General features: G+C 32.2%; 1 protein-coding gene across 8 annotated transcripts in view; it reads left to right on the top strand.

Moving 5' to 3' along the window:
• Window positions 1-2,606: 2,606 nt before the first annotated feature.
• LOC117166852 overlaps window positions 2,607-24,305 on the top strand; it is a 651,449-nt gene continuing 629,750 nt past the window's right edge. For 3 of the 8 annotated variants that reach the window (XR_004466323.1, XM_033351215.1, XM_033351235.1), the window contains exons 1-2: window positions 2,613-2,661; window positions 2,971-3,341. The gene's annotated coding sequence lies outside the window, so the exon portion shown is untranslated. Of the gene's footprint in view, window positions 2,662-2,970; window positions 3,342-24,305 lie in introns of all 8 variants that reach the window. The other 5 variants (XM_033351253.1, XM_033351244.1, XM_033351225.1 and 2 more) reach the window with 4 other exon arrangements.

The following is a 24,305-nucleotide window of genomic DNA, read 5'->3' as shown; positions in this document are numbered from 1 at the left end:
ATATATTGTATACAAATATACAAGATTGTTTAATCCTTAACAAAGATTAGCTTTTATGACAGACAGAATGACCCTTTTTGTTAGAACCGGTATATACTCGAAGTTATAAACCGTTCGTGTTGGAGTCATAAAAATTCAACTTCTTTCTCCAAACTGAGACATACTGAAGTCTAATTTTTCGACTTCAGCATGGCTAGATAGGGTGCAATTTAAGTTAAACTCAAGTCGAAGCATTTTTACTCGGGGTACATTGCTGTCAGCTAACCAAATTCATATATATTATAGGTCTGATGAGACCAGACTAGTCTCGAAGCCTAAGACGCAGTTTTATCCAGCATTTAAAAAAATTTAATAACACTTTTTAATTTTCTGCAAGTCGCTGGAGTATATCTTTTGATTTTTTATATTCGTGACTTATTATTCGCAAAAAAATGAGTATTCTACGTGGTAGTTTTAAAATCTTCATTTGTTGTTCATCTTCAAATAAAATTGTCTGCTTTAAATTTAGTTGAACCAACGAAAACATTTGGCGGCGCATGAAAGAAAAAACGTTTAATTAAGTGAGGAATTTTGAGAAAACTCCGAAATGGAAAGCGGAAAAAGATAAGAAAAAGTGTTTCAGAAAATTCGGTGTATGATAATTATTATTTTACAGTGTACGTAAAAAAATATAAAAGAAAAATTGAATACGTTGCTACATGATAATTGAAACCGCTGTAAGTTTTAGAATTTTATTTGAAAATGATTAAATGACAAAACACAAAAAAGAAATGTTGAACCATGCATCAACTGAAAAGAGTGATTTCTGTAGAGTGATGTAGGAAAAAAGATAATTTAAAAAAATACAAGCTATGAATAGATGTTATTCATGCCAAAAAACAAAAGAAAATATCTGTTATGGATGGCAGCGCTTTTCTTTACACAGTATATTTCAATAAAATACTAGGTCACGAGCGCCAAGCAATTTGTTGCAGCTAATAAACACTGAATTCCCTCCTGAATGTAAGTCTTTTTAGTGCCTTTTTGCATTTTTTTAAAGTCGTACCTCTAGAAAATTAAATAAATATTTTTAAAATCATTTCTTTAAAAATTGGAGCATCTAAAATATTTTAACCAAGACAGATTTCAAAAATCCAGAAATTTATTTGATCTGGATTAAAAACAGATTTTGAGTAGTTACAAGGCTTTATTCTTCTTCTATTAATCAGTTGCTCCTTTAAAAATCAGCAGATTACTTTTCTGGTGAAAATTTAACTTTAAATCAATCATTATTTCGTAAAAAAAAAATAATTTTTCAATATCCTCAGCTTAATCTAAGTCCTTCTAACCGAAAAATGCTGCTTCTCAATTTCGGGTTAAAATCCGGCTCAAAATAAACCCAACTTTTTTCTATGCAAAAATCATTTCCGCAATGAAGAAAGTCCAGCTGGATTCGCTCATAAGCTTAAGTGCGCCCATAAGGCTCTGTCAATGGGTCGCGCGCTTCGCGCTCGATAATTCGATCACCCCGCGTTATGTGCTCGTGCTTTGTACTTTTCCCACATATATGCATGAAACTTGAAAAATTAAGGGTCAAAAGATCGACAATTGTAATTTGGTGATTTGAATTCTCTTTTACTAAGCTCCTTAGGTTTTAACAAACACATTCTTTTGTATCTTCATTTTTTCCATACCCTGTGTGGTTTTTTCAAAAATTTAATTTTTCAATTTTTAATGTTCTATTTTAAGATTAAATTAAAAACTGCGCGCCATAAAAAAAGTTCAATTAAATAAAAAGAAAGAAAATTGGTTTCACATTTACTGGGATGCTTACCTTATCTTTTTTCCAAAAATCCGTTATATTTTTTGTATAAATTTGATTAATATTCGAAAAACTTTTTAAAATTTTCTATTATAAAAATCATTTTTGTTTGCAATTTTTTAACCTGGAGGTGTAAAAATGAAGTTTTTAGTATGTTAAAAGTTATTTTACTTCAGTTATTATGAAATTATTATTTTTATGACCATGAAGCTATCAATGGTATTTTCTCGACTTCTTGCTTGTTTTAAATATTGTAACTTTCTTTTTTTTTTAATTTCGGTGTATTATCTTGTATATTTACGAGAGATGTAAAATTTTTTATTTTATCGTGACTTTTACCGGATCTTGCTCGTTTTCCGAGATTCTTCAACAAAATAACGAGATGCAGGACAACTTTTTTCTGTCGACAGGCGGGATTTTTCCAGAAACCAATATCTTGTTCTCTTTTTGCTTGAATGCACATCTAGTTACAATTTTTGTTGATTCCTTATTTTCGTATCTTGCATAGTTTGAACAAAAAATGAAAGGTTTAATTTTGTATTATTTTTTTATGGTCAAAACTAGAATTCGCTTCGGTCGCATGTTTGTGAACGGAACTTTTAAAATTAAAGTAGAAAGCATCGACAACTGTAAATTGGTGATTGTGAATTATCTTTTAATAAAGCATCCTCGGTCTTAACGAACACGTTCTCAACATGTGCCTCGTGCTTCGCACTTTGATACGATTTGTACAAAGCGCGAACTTTTCTATATTGTGTTGAAGTATATTGCATTAAATGCGTATCAGTTTCGTAATAACTCTAAAAGAGTGCGGTCATGTATCTCGAGTTTGGGGAAAAAGCCAAATAGAAAATTCTAAGGTTTGAATATTTGTACTTTCTTGAAATTGTGTTACGTTGTGCAGAAACTAGAAAATCCGGAAACGTACTTAAAGATAAGTGATTCATATCAATTTATTATAATTTTCCGATGAAAAAGAAATTTTAAACCTAAAAACTACAAATAACGCTGAGATTTTGAACCGAGAGAGAGGGGGGGTAACTATCTTTTTATTATAAATTCAAAGACTTAGGCCTAAAATAAACATAAAAAAACAAGAAATATATATATATATATATATTAGTTTATTTACTTACTTTATAAACTAAATTATTTATCTGTGCATTTAGTTGAAAATTCAAAAATTGAACTGTTTTGTGGGTGAAAAGTTAGGCTGTGTATTTAAAAATGCGGAAAATGTTATCAAATTAAACTCCTTAGACGGTGCACTTATAAAATTTCAATGGATTTGAAAGGACTTTAAAGAAGATGATTTTCTTAAATTCTCCTTCGAATGTGACGTAATTGTAAACCGACTCTCAACATATTAAGCTCGCTGTGTCCTTTGTATCAGTTTCGTAATAAATCTAAAAGAGGCCGGTTACGTATCTCGAGTTTTGGGAAAAAGCCAAATAGAAAATTTTAAAGTTTGAACATTTGGACTTTCTTAAAATTGTGTTTCGATATGCAGATACTAGGAAATTCGGAAAAGTGCTAAAAGGTAAGTAACTCATATCAATTTATTATAATTTTAGGATGAAAAAGAACTTTTAAACCTGAAAACTGCAAATGACGCGGAGATTTTAAACCAGGGGGGGGGGGGGCAAGAAACTATAAGAACTATAGTATTCGAAGGAAAGAGTGAGAAAACACTGTGCAATATTTTATTTAATGATGAAGGAATTGAACAAGTTGATAAGTTCGTATACATTCGTAGCTTATTTACTAGGGACGGGAAGATGGATGAGAAATTAGATAGACGCATAAACGAAACTAGGAAGTTTATTGGTAGAGCAGGGCCCCTTATCAGAAGTAAAAATATATCAAATAAATGGCAATAAATAATTCTATATTTATACCGACTGTGCCACAAAATAGCGAGACATGGACTTATCAAGAAAAATATAATAGTAAAATTAACGCAATTGAAATGAGATTCATGCGCATAATATGCGGAAAAACTCTGATGGACAAAGTAAGTTAACGAGATATTTCTCAAAGAATGTGGTGCAAAAGAGACGCTAGTAGACACATGGGAAAGAAATCGGTTAAGATGGTTCGGGCGTGTTGAGAGAATGCAGGGGGGCCAGAGGCAGACCGCGGAAAGAATGGTTAGATTGTGTGAATCAGACCCTAGTTAGAAGAGACATAAGAAGTCACAGAAGCACGAGAGCTTTTATGAAAAAATGCATGGACGTAAAAGAAGCTAGAGAAGTATGTCCGGACAGAAAAGTATGGCGGCAAATAGTTAATAAAAAGAGTGTCAGTAGAGTGAATGACGCCTGAAATAAAAGATCTTGGCCCCTAATGGACCCAAGTAGGGAACCTTACATGACGAATTTGTGAGGATCTTCACTTGGGTTGATTGCTAGAGAGACTGCACAGCAACCTGGGTCGGAGCAGTGTTGCGAAACAAACGTGATATTTAAATAAATAACACGAGAATTTTATATCAATCTAACGATTTTATATCCCTTTCTCACATTACTCCTTTCCCCACCGAGTAAGTCACGCCTACCTCGAAAGGCTCAGTTGGTTAAACACTCGGACTTCACCTCAGAGGTCTGGGGTTCGATCCCTGAGCCGGTACCTCTAGAAATTTTTCAATGTACCTTTACCGAGGTTCTGGTGGTTCGGAACCCACCTTAAGCTGTAGGTCTCCCTATCGTGTACTTAAATGCAGCCCAGTCCGTCAATGATGGGGTAAAACGCAGGCTTTGTCCAATATGTCTGGGCAGACTCCTCTCATCATATCACTTGATTGCATTATAAAAATGCGCCCGTGGCTTATGATATATACCGGGACATCCCCGTGCACAATGATCAAATAAAAATACAACTCTAACCAAAAATGCGTTCGACATGTTGGGCAGTATAGGCCTGTGACAACATTTCAACAAAGAAATGTTAAAAAAAAATAATATGAGCTTCGGTGGCTCAGTTGGTTAAACACTCGGACTTCACCTCAGAGGTCCGGGTTTCGATCCCTGAGCCGGTACCTTTCGGAGTTTTTCAATGTACCCTTACTAAGGTTCTGGTGGTTCGGAACTCACATTAAGCTGTAGGTCCCCCCATTGTGTACTTGATTGCAACCCAGTCCGTCAATGATGGGGTAAAAACCAGGCTTTTTCCAATATGTCTGGGCAGACTGCTCTCATCAGATCACTTGATTGCATTATAAAAATGCGTCCGTGACTGATGATATATACCGGAGGATAGCGCCGTGCAAAAATGATCAAATAAAAATCCAACTCTAACCAAAAATGCCTTCGACATGTTTGGCAGTATGAGCCTGTGACAACATTTCAACACAGAAATGTTTTATAATAATCATTTCTGTATCTTCGTCTTGGACTGCTTATTAAGATATTGCAAAATAATGTACAGATTTTATTTTTTATGACTACTTTAATATTTGCTTCTTATTTTACACTAATTTTTATTCTCGACTACCCTGAGAAATGTATCATATAAATAAATTTATATTTTAATTCATAATATGCATTAATATTGAAATATGCGTATTTTCATTATCTTGTTTTTATAATTAAAACAAAGTGCGCATCCAGTAAAAAACAATTTTTATATTTAAAAAACGTATTACATCTTGTGTCGTTTTCTATAAATATAATTGATGTATTTTCCATAACATGTTTTACCATTTAAACCAAAAATACGCATCCTAGCGTAAAATGGTTCGAAGCAAATTTGTAGATATAATTTAGGCGACAAATATTCTGAAATAAAATGATATTGTAGTTTTATTATTTTTCCATGGAGCTAATTTTTTATTAGTAATGTATTTTTATAATAAGAGCTTATAACAATTTTGTAGATCTTCTTTGGTCAAAAAACTTCTGTCTAAGCATTTTTTTGTCTGTTGTGTCGTTTTTCCCAAAAATTTAATTTTTAATTTTTGATATTATTTTTTACGATTGGAAGAAAATTTACTCGTCCTTTCTGAAAATTAATATAAAGGATTTTTAGATTATTTTTGGGTAAACAAATTTTGTCAATTCATTTTTTTTCGTGCCTTGCATCGTTTTTCCACAAATTTAATTATTTTATTTTAAATATTATTTTTTTACGATTAACACAAAAAATACGCATGCTTCAAAAACTGATTCCTGACAAATTTAAAACTCTTTTTTGGGAGAGAAACTTTTCTCTATTAATTTTTTGTATAGGTTGTGTTGTTTCACAGTGGGGTGAAATCCCGAAATCATGGCGGAAAACTCAAAAATGTAAGTGTCAGTAACGGGAATTGGAACAATTAGCTCAAGTGCAGGGATATTTAGGGAGCCCAAATCCGCTGTCAGGAGTACTCGGGCAGTTGTAAAGTGAGCGTTCGACAGGTAGGAGGTCGTTCACAGAAAGGCTCAGAAACGGTATTGTGTTTGGTAACCTGTAAAAAGTATCAGAATCAAGAAAATTGAAATCTGCAAAATGGAATCTTCAGATACAGTGAAGTGGATCATTGAGAACTTTGTAAATTATCATACTTATTCTACGTAAGTAATTAATTATTAAATATTTTTATAAAAAATTCCAGAAAATCGCATCGGAAAATTCGCAAAAATATAGAAAATTTTATAAATTCATCACAATCCAATCATGAAATTGATTTCAGTAGTTAGCCAATATATATATCTAATAAAATAAACAAGATCTAGCTGCAAAGAAATGCCAATGCTTGTGATTGTTTAAACAAAATGAATCTTGAAACAAAAGTAAAAAATTAGCATTTTTGCATTGGAAAAAACTCTTCCATATTCTTTATCTGAGTTTCGGTGGAAAAGGTTTCCTGACATTTTTCTCTATCAATATACGAAAAAGATCTTTCACGTATTTTCATGAAAAATCATGACAACTTATAAAGCGTAAAAATCTTATTTTTTCATCACTGTTATAGTGCGCAGTGGGGCAACATGAAAAAATTATTTTAAAAATAATCTGTAGGTCAAAATTCTTCATCGATTAAATTTTTTTTCTTAAAAAAATTCAGCAATAAATTCTCAAGAAATCTGCAGAGGCAGATATTTTATTTTTTATTTTTAAAATTTTTATAGAGCTGCAAATAGCGAAAAAAGTGTTACAAAACAATTTTTTTTTAGTTCTCTGCTAACATTTTTCTCAGTAGCATTAGGCCTCAGTTTTCATGCAAAAGGGTCGACAAAGAAAAAAAATTTTGTTAATATGTAAAGTTATTTGTCTTTAAATTTCATAGTGTAGATTTTGACGTTTATCGACGGGCAACAGAACCGGATCTTTCCTGGCCCACTGTACACATATTGGATTTTTGAACCCCTTGGAATGAAGTAGCTATAAACTCGCCGAGAGTGTAAGCAAAGCCTAATGAGTAATTTAATTTCTCTTTGGTGTATCAATCAAGTTGTTACAAGGGAAGCTCGATAGGCGTCATTGTTTTGCAATGGGGTATGGTGGGGTAAAATAACAAGGCGTCATAGTGTGATGCGTACTTTATGGCCATGCTAAACATGCTCCAGCTGCGTTGTTACGTACTTGTTCCTCGCTCTTGTTGCCTTTAACTAATGTTGCAGTAGCGGACTGATTGTAAACAGTGAGGCTCTGAGGACGGAAAATAACGGTACAATGAATTTAGTTTCACGAACGTAACTGGGTAGTTACTCTAACGTTTTATAGTACATAGTGCCGCCTACAACAGATCCGACCTGCCATCTAAATTCGATAAAATCGACGATTACGAAACAAATGGATTTAGAGGGTCGCACCGACCGGTAAGGTGACTTTATAAAACAAGGAACAGAATCGTCAGCAGAATGTAAAGGGGGAGGACGTATTTGTCTCCAAAATTTATTTGATTGAAAAATACAATTTACACGAAAGCCTCTAGATGTAATAAGAGGTGATTAATACAAACTACAGACTTCAGAGAAACGTTATTACAATCTTCAGGACGTTTCACATTTTATGCCAAAGCTAGATATATTTGGGTACATTTTTCGGAGATTGCATTATTATATAGAAATAGGGTTTTCAATATTTTTAATTTTTCTATGATATGGAAAAATTTACAAATTCGCCAGGACTGCCATTTACGAAAAAAGGAATTTTCATAACACATGTATCAAAAATTTTTCGATGCTCCCGTAGCGGGTCGAAAGTTGTATTTTTAACCCTAGACTAGAAAGTTGAAACAGGCGACTGCGAAAGTCACTTTACGCCATAACCGGTATAGAAAATATATATATTTTATCTTCAGTAGTCTGTAGCCATTCTCCGTCTTATCGAATCTCGTTTCGAGAATAGAGGCTAACTTCAGTCTCCACCTTCGATCGTGAACGATCGATGTTTTCAGCGATAACTGTAACGTGCTCGTCTCGCCACAGTTTTCAAAATAAACAACTTAAGCTTTCAACTTGTTTTATGAATAACCTAGAAACTTTTATTATTAATTTGTATTAGAAAGAGCAATTTTTCATTTATCCAATTCAAATTTTTGCGGAACTTTGACTAGAGCAGCTTGCAACCTCCCCATTGTGATTGCGTTAGAGCAGAGCGAACAGAAAAATTAATAACTGCTTATAAACTCATCGATATCACGTCTTAATTGGTAAAAAATGTACAATCCACGAAAATGTCGGTACTTCGTTCTATGAAGCTTATCGATAAAGTTGAAAACAATTTTTTTACTTCTAATTGTAAATACGGGGGTGTTAATTATTCTTTTATTCAAATCAGGATTGATATTTTCTCATAACGGGGGGCTCCGCCCCCCGAATCCGCAGGGCGGTGGTTTCGCCCCCTGCACCCCACCAGGGTTTCACCCATGACCCCCCCACTTTCTCCCACTTGATACGCAATATAATATTTAATTACTTTCCAGCGTGTCATTCTAATCTCTATCTGCCATTGCCTACATATTTACAAGCAATAACACCTTTGGTGAGACGCAAAGAACTTTCAGGCATCTCAAGTCAAATTTTCGATGTAATTCGAGCAATTCATGCAATTCAAGGAATTAAAGGAATACATGAAATTTCGCGGAATATATAGAATTAATGGAATTCATGGATTTCGCAGAATTCGTGAAATTACCTGATTTCATGAAATTCATGGAGTTCGTGGAATTCACGAAATTCAGTAAATTCAAGGAATTAAAGGAATTCATGGAACTTCACGAAATGTATAGAATTAATGGAATTCACGGAATTTGCAGTATTCATTGAATTTACAGAATTTGTGGAATCACCCAGTTTCATGAAATTCACGGAATTCACGGAATTTATTGAATTGATTGAATGCACGGAATTCACAGAATTCGCGCTACTCAAAGAATTTACGGAATTGATTGAGATCCCAGATTTCATAGAATTTTAGGAATGTACAAAATTCAAAGAATTCAAGGAATGCAAGTAATTGAAGGAACTGCTATTTCTTTCCAATATCTCGTGGGGCGGGAAGGAACTCCTGTGACGGGTCAAAGAATTGATGTTGGAAAACCCTATTCCTGTCCAACATCCCTAGGAGAGAAAAGTCACCTTTGTGATTGTTCATAGAAATAATGTTGGTCAAACCCTACTGCTTTCCAACATCTCGTAGGATGCTGAAAGGAAACCCTGCCACTGATCACAGAAATAATATTGTTCAAATCACTCTTCTAATCGAAAAAAGTCTTAAGGAAAAATCTTTAGATTTTTCGATTACTAAGGATAGCCATATATAAAAAACTTTAACAAAAAAAAAATGGTTTCGAAAATGTTGAACATTCATATTTTTATAAAAAAATAGCTGGCTGGCGAACTTAACCTTACTATTCTCACCCTTATAACGTGTGCTGAAGGGAAATTTAATTGGATTATTTCTTTAAATGTCAACGTGTTTAAACACTACAACGACAACAACGCCAATAACGACAGACACCGGTGTAAAACCCATTTTTTCTGAATCATTGGGATTCAAAACGTCGACATCGGATGGATTATGCGAAAGTCATTTTTCACATAAAACCGATATCTTCTCATTATGATTAAAATATAGAAATAAACACCATGAAGATAAACAATATAAACATTCTGTAATCCTCGGCGACCTTAGGAGTCATTTGGCCTGTCTTTGAGTCATACATTTCTCATGTTCTTTCTAAGTTAAATGATCTGGTCCCAAAATATAAATTTGTGTCTTTAAGTGCAAAATAATGGTCTTAACACATCAAAAACAGTCTGCTTTTGTCTCACGAGCTATACTTACAGCATTATTAGAAATTGTTTTAGATTAGTATTTATCTAAGACCAACTCATGGTCAAATATTTTTATTAGATGTTGTAGTATTTTTTTAGATTATTTCTACATGTAAGCACAGCAACTATACCCTCATTTGATTAAACAGAAGATAAAGTTTAGCTGAGAGTGTATATTTCAAAGTTAGAAAGAATTCTATTTACGCTTTTTTATACATTTTTACGGTTATGTCGAAAACCCTTTTAGCTATTTAGTAAATGAGATGCTCATTGCATTTAGCGATGAAAAATGCGTCGAAATAATGTGAAATGGACGAAAAATTACTGGGGAAGTGGTATTTCTAATTTTTTCTTTTAGGGTACAAATCTGCATATATATGAGACTTAAAACAACTTTACTTCGAAAATTTCAATTTTTTATTAATTATAATATTTATAAAAATACACGAAGATATCTCCCTTAGCTGAATGATTTATTTAAAGCTCAGTTTTAAAGCAGAAAATTCATACGTTTAATGATCGTTTTGAGTAGCCCGTCGCATAATATGAACATTCGACATCTAATTGAAGTTTAATCCTTATGAAAAAATGATAATCTAGTACTTGTGCTTGACATTACTTACAAATGTTAAAGTGTGTAACTACTTACGTCCAACGTGATGAAGGAGAGAGTCAATTTTGTTGCAATATACTCAAATTTTGGTCACTTCATTCCAAACTGTTGATTAGTCAACGTCGAATCAGTAGACAGAAACAGAGACTATATCCGATTTCTGCTTCACAGAAAAATCGTTATATGTATGCTGTTACTGTGCCTGTGTTCCTTTCGCCAGATATTGGAAGAACTTGGATTGTAAAGAATTGTGTAAATAAAGAGAAATCCGGCGTCGGAACCAAATAGCGATTCGAAATCCTCTTCTGAAAGTCTATTGCGTTCGAGTGCTTGTGTGTACGCGAACTCCCCTGCGGAAGGACGTCGGATATTGATCGACTGATTCTATTCTAAAAATTCAGTGACTTAGAAAAATTGGTAAAATTTTTGCGTGTAGAAGAAATTATTTGAAATAATTAATAGATATACGCTTGGAGAGTAAATGTGAAACTTAAGAAAGTTTGCCGAAAATACGTAATCTGCCCCTTGTGTCTATTGTGGGAAGAATGAAGCTATCGAGAGAAGTTAAAAGAAAGTCGAGGGAGTCTCGGTATAATGCGAATTTATGCGAGAGCAGGAAATTGAAGCTCTTCTCCACAGGACCCAAACTATCTTGAAAGTCCACCGTTTTCCTCTCAAAGTAGATAGCTGCTGAGGCGTATAATCACCTAGGGTTCTCATACATACGTGTGTATCGAGTACGGTAGCATGCACCCTAAGAACAATTCAGGCACGTATGTACTTCTCGCGTATGCAATGGAGAAAATTGCGTTCGACACAGCGTCACCTTGTTCGAAGTTTTAGTTTATACCCCACCAGTTACGTTATCTTGGAAGTTGCCGAGGCGAGGAAAATCGAATGGCTAAGAGTGTATTAACCTCTTTTGGCGTGTCTTCTCGTCGAATCATTTATGTCGTATATCGCAGATCAGACTCAGGATAGAGTTTTTGATCGTACAGATTAGGCTAACTTGAAAGCTAGCTTAAATATTCTTTTGAGATATTGTCATTTTTATAATGAATGGGAAATATATTTAACAATACATGATGATTTACAGATGAAAGTAATTATTTAGACACAACTGTAAAGCAGAAAACAGGTTCATATATGAAGTCCCTGCTGTAGCTAATCGACCAAATCAATTCAATTGGTTAAACCAAACTCCGACCAAATCATTACCGTAAATCCGACAGTGTATAGTAGACAATTTGTGTTTCCGCATCTAAATGAGAGATGCTGTAATGAAACGATCAATATTGTTTAATGCTATATGCCAACGGGAAGTATACGCTGTGAAAATTGGTCTATTAGCCCACTAACCTGGTATCGAAGACATTTCGGCACCAATTTACATAATGCTAATCTCTGACGTTATTGCCAAGATCGTAGGATTTGATTACTATTTTTTCCATAATTCAGAATTTTCTTGCCTAATTAAGTTGGCTTATAAGAGAATCCTAAAGCTATTTGTCAATACACTCGCTTATTAAATTGGTCTCTCAGAAGACGGTTTGAGAAGTAAGCGTTTCGTAAAACTTTATTCGCAAATAAAACTGAATGCGAGGGATAGAAGATACGATAGGGAAGCTGGAATAAGTGGCTCAGATTTTAAATCCAGGATTTATCGAGCTATATAACCAAACTGGTAGATTTTCAGCTTCTCTCTCTAATTTCTTATTTTTTCAATATTCAATGTTTATTGTTCATATATATGATATACAATATATTCAGATTTCAGAACTTGCATTATGTAAATGATTCTTATGAAACAATTAAAAATACAACTTTTCAACACAACCATTTCAACTTTTGTAAAATAATAATCATATAATTCTCAGCAAAGAATTTCAAACGAAAAAAGGTTGACTTATTCAGTAAACATAGAACTTTCTAAAGATACGGATAGCTTAACCGTCTTTTCACTAACTGAATTTCCAACCTCGAAGTCCTTCGAATTCATTCGTATTGCAATTCGCATTGACAAGAATTGAAATATGTATTAGGACTTTTGTCTCTTCTACTTTTTTATTTTAGTCTTCACTCAAAGTATGGTAAAACTGAAATTTTTTACATAACAATTTTTTTGCACTTTAGTAACTGATTAGTAAACTTCATATTGCCTTAAATGAATGTTTAGGGACTCATAGAATACAAATAATTTGCTCCTTAGTCCATTCATTTGTGATAAACAAATTTTATAAACAAATTAGAAAATTGTCTTAGTATCGGTAAAAAAAATTTTCTGTTCACTAAAAGTGCTTCATATTAATGTAGACATGATATATAATTACAAAAATAATTTAAAAGTTTATAATAACCATTGTTATAAACAATTCTTATAACAAAATATTAAAATTTTCGATTTTTCAAATTATATTTTCCTTCAATCGCCAGAACGACTTCAGGTAATTCTTAAAATAATAATATTTAATAATATTTTATAAAATATAATAATGTAAATTTTTATAAAGAAATCGGATAAATAAATTCAAAATGTTGGCCCTATCGCATAGAATTTTTTTTGTTTTTGGACTGGAAATATTTTAAGCTACTGGATGAATGAATGCTAGGCACAAAAATATTCGAAAAGTTAACAATAACAATTGTTATAAATAATTCTCGTGATAAAATATTCAAATTTAAGGTTTTATCCAATTTTAATTATCTTTAATCGCTAGAATGGCTACTGATATTCCTGAAAAATGTATCGTTTATAATATTTAGTAAAATATAACAACTTAAATCTTTATAAACAATTTAGAGAAACAAATTCCAAATTTTGGCAGTTCACTTAGAAAAAGTTGGGGTTTCGATCGCAATAGATTGAGAATGATTCATAATACTACATGCTAAGATTCACATGCTAAGATTCACTCAATAAAAAATCTTTTGACAATAACCCAAAGTGGGATTGGAAATGAATGCAAAAAAACAAGTACTTTCTCATAAATTTCAGAATTTTGAAATATTTCTTCTTTCGTAACTGATACATGGATCCGAACTCACTAACAGTTCGTGTGCTAAATCAGTGTTAGTAGCTACTCGAGAAAACTTGCGTGAATTGAACTCTCGAATATTCCTGTAGTCTTTCTTCTGAGCTTCACCTGCTTCTTCGGAAATCTGTCCAATTGGTAATGGAAAATGTTTTAGAACATCAGCTCCATGCAATAATATTTAATGGGTAGTAACAGGGATGTAGTACCAAGGGTATAAACGTACGTACAGCTCTGCGGTTTCCATAGTATATATTTCAAATGTTTCCAAGACAGTTGGCTCTGTACTTGTTAATTTATGCAGAATGTACGCAAATCTTTCTACTAACTCCAAGTCTATCCCTGTAATTTCTTCTGTTATTTCAGGGTCTGCAAAAAACCTTGCAGTATTCCCGTCATTGGATGTTCCTGAGCCTTGTTTTACTGCATCTATTACCAATCCTGTCTTCTGATGAAAAGCTTTGCAAATTCGAGCTTTCGCCTTCTTTTGCAAATTTTTATATACATCCGTATCTACTCAGCATTTCTTAAAATCGAGTCGATAGGCTATATGTAAAAGATTTTCCATAAAGTGAATCCTAGCATGTAGTGTTGACAATCCATAATCATATCACTTGATATCTATAACTTCGCCTTTGACTCTATCTAAGTTATTCATCTCTTGAGGTGTAGCTTGACAAATATAGAAAGTCATAGATGATAAACTTCTAGAAAGAGCCTGGCAAACTTTGTGGTCAAGCATCGTCAAAATCATATCAGTTTTTATCACAAAAGTACGGGAATCGTTCTTTATTATTGTGGGCTTCATTATATCGATTCCCTTTTGAAGTGATGATATTACTGAATTGGTTTTTTCTGGGGTTTCTTTTGCGAATTCATATAGTATTGGCCTGCAATATGATGTTGACGATGGATTAGAATTTTGCCATACTACAGAATTTACCAAATTCTGTAAGTGAAGTCGCAGTGGTACCATTGAAACCGTGAAGATACTATTATCCATCATATCTCGATCATGTTTCTTTTGCTTGTACGTGCTTTGGCGTGAAGAACCATCACAACCGTATTTCACAATTAACGTCAAGTTATGAGGTTTCCTTATATCCGTAAATGGAAGAGAAATATCACGATTTTTGAAAATCCGAGATATCGTACGATCTAATAAAGACCTTAAAACGATTGTAAAACCCTTTTCTGTTACCTTAATCGAATCTGGATAACATTCTTCTTTAGCTTTTGCAAATTGTCGTATGATGGGTAAATGTCAGAATTTCTTTTTTTTTGCCCGCATATGGATCATGTGATATTGACTTCTAGACACATCAGCTTCCTCTGTTAACGCTAAAGCTTCTTCTGATGTGCAAGGAATCGGGAAATCATTCATATTTTAATTTTCATCGAAGGTAAAATTGAATTAATGAATTCTGATACTTTCTTCCTATCACATAGATTTAGCTAGCGTAAAAAGCCTCCCTTATTTCGCGGTCAGTATATTTTTCATGTATATCAATTAATTTCCTTCGTTTTGTTGAAAATGAACATTCTGCAAAGTCACCTGAGGTAGGCCTTCCGCATTTGTCATTGCTTTCAGGTTGAAATTCCACGATAAAATATGTGTTCAACCAACCTGTAAACTTGTTGTTGAAACAAGCGTTACTAAATGCTAAACTCTGCCATTTCCTTTTAAAATGAGGGACAAAATCATGATTCAATTTGTTTTTAACCTTTTTCAATTGTTTATCGCTTGAATTAAATTCTCTGTTTAAATACTGCACCAAATCTTCCACACCTCCATTGGAATTAGAAATAAAAAATCGGATAGGGTCTTTTTGAGAAATTTTAATGCATCCTTTTTGTTCTAATGGAACACCATTTATTGGAGAAATATTAAACCCAACACATTTTTTTACAATTGCCTAAAATTATTTAGTACTTACATCTATTATTAACACAAAGTCTCAGAATTAGAAAACCAAACAAATAAAGACAGCAAATATAATGTAATGCAGAAAAGAATGCAACTGTAAAAAGAAAACTCTTAGTCCAATGCACATATTTCTGAAAGCGAATATTGAAACAAGCTAAAGTTATTAAAAAAAAAGATAACTCTAAATGCCATGGCTAAGGAGAAGAATTCTATTTCTAAATTATTCATTTGAAGGAACCAGATTTTTTTCTACGTGAAATTGACAAAATTTGGAATTTGTTTATCTAAATCGTTTATAAAGATTTAAGTTGTTATATTTTACTTAATATTATAAAAGATACATTTTTCAGGACTATCAGTAGCCATTCTAGCGTTTAAAGAAAATTAAAATTTGATAAAACCTTAAAGTTGAATATTTTATCATGAGAATTATTTATAACAATTTTTACTTGTTAAATTTTCTAATATTTTTGTGACTGGCAGTCATTCATCCAATAGCTCAAAACATTTGAAGTGCAAAAACAAAAAATTTCTATGCGAAAGGTCCAAAATTTTGAATTTGTTTATCTAATTTGTTTATAAAAATCCAAACTGTTAAATTTTATTAAATATTATTAAATATTTATTATTTTAAGAAATACCTGAAGTCGTTCTGTCGATTGAAGGAAATTATAATTTGAAAAAATCTGCAATTTTAATATTTTGCTATAAGAATTGTTTATAATAATGGTTATCATAAACTTTGAAATTATTCTTGTAATTATATATCATTCCTACATTAATATGAAGCACTTTCAGTGAACAGAAATTTTTTTCACTGATAATAAGACTATTTGCTAATTTGTTTATAAAATTTGCTTATAACAACTAAATGGACTAATTAGCGAATTATTCGTATTCTTTGAGTCCCTAAACGTTCATTTCAGACAATATGATGTTTACTTATCAGTTATTAAAGCGTAAATAATTGTTATGTTAAAAATTTAAGTTTTTCCATACTTTGAGTGAAAAAAATTATTAATAAACAAGTAGAACTGAAAAAAGTTCAGAGCGTCAAGCTCTTCAGAATTTAATGAACTCTAATTGAAAAAAAATTCATGATCGGACCAAAATTGAAGGCTCTGGACATTTTTGAACGGAAAAAGTGCATTTCCTCCCACTGTGAGTCGTTGCGGCAAGTCGTATTTGGGGCAAGTCATATTGAGACAAGTCACATCGTGTAAAGTCGCATTAGGACAAGTCACATTTTGGGCAACTCTTATTTCAAAAAATATGAATTTCAGACAAAATTAGCAAAAATGCGACAAGTAACGTATGCAGCGAGTCACATTTGTGGCAAGTCACATTGCGACATCCGTCATTTGAAAAAATTTGAATTCCTCAGGAAACTAGCAACTATTCGGTCAGGCATGCCTGTAATCAGTCACAGATTTAATGTAGGCTACACACCTATCGCTTTCTAAAATCTCGCGAAGGTTGGCAGGGCGGGAGGAGCACTACTGGATTTGGTTGCGGAAACAATTAAAGTTAGACCACTAATTTTTGAGAATTCTTTGTGGACTTCAAATTTTTTCGAATGAGAGAGGCGACAATAGTCCAGGTATTACGTCGAGAAAAAGAGTAACATTCCAGAAAAAATCCTACTTGCAATATTTTTATTGAGAAAGTTTCGTTAAGGGGTCCTTTTTGACATATCAAAAATGCTAGAACAGATAAATTGCCAAGCCGGGTTTTTTTAACAGTTCCAAAAGTTACTTTTGTGTGGACGAATGATTCCCATTGCATTTTAGAGCAAAATGTCTTACAGAAAAAAGAAAGAAAACAATATTCTGAACAAATTTGATTGAAAAAATAATCCGCTAACTTCTATTGGCCATTTTTGCCTGTTTTTACGGGAAAAAAGTGGACTTTAGTTTTTTCCAAATAAATCCTGTAAAGTTCAGTTTACGTTGATTGCGCCAGAGAATGAAATATTCTACAAAAATCTGTGTATATCGAAAAAAAGTCTTTTAGACCTATTATTTTGGGAATTGTTAGGTTTTAAAATTTTCATATTTTTTTGCATTTTTGAATAAAATCGAAAAAGTTGTGTTTTTGGAAAGTACCTCATTTCTTGTGGATCCCACCACAAAGTTCGTAGAGAATAAATGAAAGTGGAGTCCATTTCGCGTAAGATAAAAAAAAGTGTCCTAGCCCAAATTGGTCACGAGATATGACCTTGGAAAGTACACTCTTTTCATGCATAAAGGCACCTGAGCGTGCCGCAAAGTAGAACTCCGGTCATATTTCGAAAATTTTTGTCACAAATAAGTGTTATGATTAATTCATCATGTATAATACGTCTTTTGACATTGATAAATAAATAATTGTTTGTAACTAAAGCATGCTATCACTACTTATGTTTACTTTTTGGCCATTTTAAGCACTTTTGTGGCAAAAAGTCATCGTAATTGATTAAAAATGTTTTATATGTTTTTTATCCATTAGAAAATATTTTTATTAATAATTCTTTATAACAAAATATTGCTATAACCACTGTTAAATACTTTTTGACTACTTCTATGGCAAATAAGTAGTTATCATTTATTAAAAATTTGATATATATTTTTATCGATAAACAAATCGTTTTTTAATAATTACTTATAAAATTTTTTTCTAATAAATACTTTTTTTTCATTCAATTTTATACTTACCTCCGAGACGTATGTAATATTTGTTTATTTATAAAAAATATAAATCACATTTTTAATTAATTATAAAGGTTTCGTGCTACAAAAGTATTCAAAAGTGATTATGACAAGATTTTATGATAAATAATTATTAAAAAAGTATTTGTCTATTATTAAAAAACTATTTGTTTATTAGTAAAAAATGTGATATATATTTTTTTATTTTTGTGCAAAAATGTACTTATCATCTATGAAAAATGTGATATGTATTTTTTATTAATGAACATATAGTTTTTTAATAATAAACAAATACTTTTTTAACAATTATTTATTATAAAATCTTGTCATAATCACTTTTGAATACTTTTGTAGCACGAAAGATTTATAATTAATTAAAACTGTGATTTATATCTTTTATCAAGAAACAAATATTATATGCGTCTCGGAGGTAAGTATAAAATTTATTGCAAAAAAAGTATTTATTAGAAAAATTTTTTATAAATAATTATTAAAAAAACGATTTGTTTATCGATAAAAAATATATATCACATTTTTAATAAATGATAAGTACTTATTTGCTACAAAAGTAGTCAAAAAGTACTTAACAGTGGTTATAGCAATATTTTGTTATAAACAATTGATAATAAAAATATTTACTAATGGATAAAAAACATATTAAACATTTTTAATCAATTACGATGACTTTTTTTGTCATAAAAGTGCTTAAAATGGCCAAAAAGTAAACATAAGTAGTGATAGCAAGCTTTTGTTAGAAACAATTATTTATTTATCAATGCTAAAAGACGTATTATACATGATGAATTAATCATAACACTTAATTGTGGCAAAAATTTTCGAAATATGACCATGGTTCTACTTTACGGTACGCTCAGGTGCCTCTATGCATGAAAAGAGTGTACTTTCCAAGGTCATATCTCGTGACCCATTAGGGCTAGGACACTTTTTTTTATCTTACGCCAAATTGACTCCACTTTCATTTATTCTCCAGGAACTTTGTGGTGGGATCCACAGGAAATGAGGTATTTTCCAAAAACACAACTTCTTCGATTTTATTCAAAAATGAAAAAAATGACATTCTTGAAATCTTACAATTCCCAAAATAATAGGTTTAAAAGACTTTTTTTTAGATATACGCACATTTTTTTAGACTCTACTTTATCCTCTAGCACAATCAACGTAAACTGAATTTGACAGGATTTATTTGGAAAAAACTAAATTCCACTTTTTTGCCCGCAAAAACAGGCCAAAATGGCCAACTCATGACCTATCATAGGTAAGATATTGTTCTTTTTTTTGTAACTACGGAAAATTGAGTCTACTTTCACTCACCTGTGGAACACTTTTCGGTGCAGTAACTATTTGCACAGATACACAGTGTTTTTGGAAACTCAGTGATTTTTCGCTGAAAATAAAAAAATGGGGATTCTTCAATATATCATAACTCGGAACGAATAGAAGTTAGCGGATTATTTTTAAAACAAAATTTGTTCAGAATATTATTTTCTTTCTTTTTTCTGTAAGACATTTTGCTCTAAAATGCAATGGGAATCATCCGTCCACGCAGAAGTAACTTTTGGAACTGTTTAAAAAAAAAAAGAAAACAAAAACCGTTTTGGCAATTGATCTGTTCCAGCATTTTTGATATATCAAAAAGGATCCCTTAACGAAACTTTCACATTAAAAACATTGCAAGTAGGATTTTTTCTGGAACAAGACTACCAGATGCCTGGACTACAATGGGACTTACCACGAATGTGATTTGTCGCAAATCTGACATGTCATAGACGTCGTCTGCCGCACGTGTGACATTCTGCAAATGAAGCATACCGAAAATGAGAAATGCCGCAATGTAACATGATCTGGACCCTTAAAATCATTCCGAAAACTGCATTCTATCCAATCCGCATCAATCTGAACCAAACCGATGGAATTTTTCAATCCTTAGTTCGATCAATCCTGTGTAATACGTGTGTGCAATTTGGATTATTTAAAATGAATCGGACCTCGAAGTCCTTCGAATTCATTCGTATTGCAATTCGCATTGACAAGAATTGAAATATGTATTAGGAATAGTTCACCTTGGTTCAGAATGGCTTCCGGTCAGAAGTGAAGAAACGATTTCTTAAGGTTGTAAATGTGTCGCTCCTGGATACATAGAAAAATGAACGGAAGGTATATTATTTAAGAACGATTCCATAAACATGTGACACAATAGGGTGTCTGGTGTTGGTACAGGGGTATTAGATTATAGATTAAGTGATTCAGGCGCGGTAAGTAGACAATATGAAAAGATGTTAATACACTGCTCGTCGGTTTATTCCCTGGAATTCCACTCTATAGATATATTAAAGGTTGTAATTTCGTCACAATGTCACTCTCTACCTCTTGAAACTTAATACCGAATTCCTGTTACTTTAAGCGATGTTGGACTGAAATCGATCTTCCTAACGAGATTTTCTTTCTTCTCTACGTGTCACTTTGGACTTGACGCCAGCTTCAGTCTACAGGTAGTAGTGCGCGCATTGTAGAAGCGGATTTCTGTCGTAATTGAAAACGATCGGATAGACGTTTAAAGCACGACAAGTATTTGGATGATTCTGCCCATTTTATTTTTCTCATTTACTTTTCATCGATTTACTCTTTTTCTTTTGTTCTCTTCCTTATATCCAGACTACCTTTTGCCTTTTCGTCTTTATTTTGTTGAAACTCGTCCGCTTAGTTCCCATAAGTTATCGACAAAGAGGCGAGTCTGATGCCTCACGATTTTTCTCCATTTTTCCACACGCCCTTCGCTGGAAACACACGTGTGCGCGTTTACACGCCTTGACGCAAAATTGTTACCAGCTGGCACCTGCACAAGACAAGTGAAATAATTTGAAACTTCCACGACAAACGACGAGCTTAACGGGCCATCGGGACAATTTCAAAACTTTTATATTCTGAGCGTGGCAGTGCGCAATTAAAGGGGAAGGCAAGAAATCGTGGAAAGTGTCGGAAATAAAATGTCAATTATACATTCATTATCCTGTCATGAAGCTTTGATAGAGAAATGGTGTTGTCGAGTAAACTCCGCAAAATCGAATAAAGTTCAATCTGAGGTAACAATCTTCTGTTTGAGTTCTAACTGGCTGCCTGATTTAGGTTGATTCGAACTTCCTTCGATTCCGAGACGTGGCTGTCTTCTTTGTAGGATTCTCGAAGGAAGGATCAGTCGTGCGAAGAAAGGAAAACTCGTGCACCAATGTTTTAAGAATATGAAAGCTTTTTACTTAAACTATATGTAAAAAGGGAAAAATATCTTGTAAGATACTTCTATTATGAAAATAGTTGAAAGCTTTTTTATGGGCGAATAAAATCATCGATCAGGGCGAGGGTTTAACTACTAAAAAAGTTATAAATTTTTTTGAATTCCTTTGAATTTTTTGAAATTATCACATTATTATTTTTTATTTATTTATTTTTAATCACTTCAGTTATAATGATGCCAATTTCTAAATCCGAAATAATTCACTTTTGTGAAAACGTTCACTAATTATTAGCTGTGTTTCATTTAACACTGAGTTAATCCATCTTTCAGATTCTCCGATATTTAGGAAATTTTCCTGCATATCGGAGTTGTAGAGATGCCTAGCAAATTGGATGAAACTTAGTGAAACGTTATTATTGGATGCGTGCTGTTTATGGATAATATGGATTAACAACGTTTATAAAATGTAAGTAATTACAGGATCTTGAATTTCGAGACACACCCATTTGGAAAACCCCATATCTTTCAAACCGCTCGCGCTGATTGAATTTCAATGATGTTTGCAAGTGCAGCTAATAATTTATAAGTCTTTTTAAAGCAATTCAATTTAATGTTTCGCTCAAAAGCATATTAATTTTTTTTTAACACAAATATTTCGATTCCATATAGTTTTTCGCGTCGAAAAAAAATTAATGAGTACTTTGCAACTTCAGGAGATATTAATTTTTTTTAGTGCTGTCGCGCGACCAGAGGCACAGGTTGAGCGAAATAAAAAAGTAAAGTTGAAAATAACTCTTTAATCGCAATTCCTAATCAATTTAGAATCCACTTTTGTAGACAATTTTAGAATAAAATTTATAGTTGTTATATTCAAGCTATTTTTTAATATTTATTGTTCGAATTTATAGTTTAATGCAAAAAGCGAGCGAATGTTAATACTTCCCTTTTTATTTTATATTTTTGTAAAAAGCTTTCCTACGCTCATTATCTTTTGAATTTGATGCGTAAGGGGTTATGCAGGCGAAAAAGCTCGATAAGTGATGCTTTTTGTCATAAGAAAGTAATGATTTCAATGTGTGAAAATTATGGATATTTCGTTTTTGAAGTAGTATTTTGATGATAAAATCACTTGCTTTTATCGACAAGGTGCAGTTGATCATGAAAATGTGTCATAGGACATATTGTTTATTAAGTTTGAAAACAAATCATTCAAATAATAGAACATCCTAAATATTGTAGATAGAATTTCTTTATGCTTATCTGCAATTCATGCTTTAAATACTGTCTGATAATATGAAAATTCGCCATTCTATATTATTTTGTAATATTATAAACAAATGATATAAAAATATGTACATTGCGAACTTTTAAGAGTAGAAAGATAACAGTTTTATCTTAACTCGTGAAAGGCACTCCTTTTACGGATCCTCTAGAGGCACACTGGTGTGAATCGGGATTTTCCGTTTGCGAAGCTTAGTATCTCCTTAAAATTTATAGTTAATTTAAAAATTTAAAAATACATAAAATTGTATTTAGAATTGAGTAGTGATATTAAAAGTTTGAAAAACTTCAACCATTTTTTGTAATAATTTATTTGTTAAAGGAAAATTCAACAAAAAATATATATTTTTTTACTTAGGGATGTTATTTTATTAAGGCTCAACAGGACTAAGCCTAAGTTAATACAAATTAATCGTGCGACCCTGAGCTTTAATGTAAACAATTTTTTTTAACCATAATAAATTAATATTTTTTAATGATGGGTATTTTTGTAGTTAAAAAAATATATTAAATGAAAGATTTCTTGTCCTGACCTGTGGGCATCGCAAATGCATCTTAAAAAATCCGGGCACTTCATGCGAGTGCGCCCTGCAGCAGCGACTTTGCAGAAGTGGCATCGGGCACGTCATTTTTCTAAAATTAACTGAAATGTAAGCGGCTTTGCGCTTAGTTTACTGATGTAAGCGGCGCTAGAGATGAGGCTCCACGAGAGACATTCAGAGATTTTTTAAATAAATTTCGACCGCGAAAGCTATAAATTATCAGAGAACTCTTAGACTTTCTGTAAAAAAGTAATTATTTGTATTATCGCTGAATTTATCCTTTCCTATTTTTCATTAGTCTATAATTTTATTAAAATAACTAAAAGATAAAATACATATGCATACCTTCACAAGATATTTTTATAGTGCCTAAAATATAAATAATTAATTATTATTGCAAATTATACTTACGTAAATATAAAATGGAACTCCTACGGGGAGCATCACACTCTTATAAAATCTTTTTCAGATACGAAATTACACCACGACAAAGGCACACAAGTGCAAATTCGCACCAACTCGAACTTTGTATGCAATTTTCTTGGGAGAAATTACGCAACTGGTCAGCTGTCCTTAGCTATACTACGCAGTAGAGGTTTGACATATTTAACGTAGTTGGGGGAGTTATAAAGATTTTTTATTTGATATTCTATGTTACTTTTATAAACAAACCACTGAGAAACAGCACTGGCAATATTATTTAGGAAAAGTAAAGAAAAAACGAGTTTTCTCAGCTTATTGATGTACAGCACCCACAGTATGTATTTTTGTATATAATTTTTTTATATAGGTTTGTTATAAAATTGAAGCATAGCCTCATGATGTATTACATTATACATTAAAATGACTAGTTATTAATGCCATTGATGAGGCTTAATACATTGTGTGTAGACGTCTTGTGAAATGGTCCC

The sequence above is a fragment of the Belonocnema kinseyi genome, chromosome 1 (genome assembly GCF_010883055.1).
Source record: "Belonocnema kinseyi isolate 2016_QV_RU_SX_M_011 chromosome 1, B_treatae_v1, whole genome shotgun sequence".
In the NCBI taxonomy this organism is placed as follows: domain Eukaryota; kingdom Metazoa; phylum Arthropoda; class Insecta; order Hymenoptera; family Cynipidae; genus Belonocnema; species Belonocnema kinseyi.
Note: the sequence above shows the minus strand (reverse complement) of the source record. Positions and strands in the feature narration are given on the sequence as shown.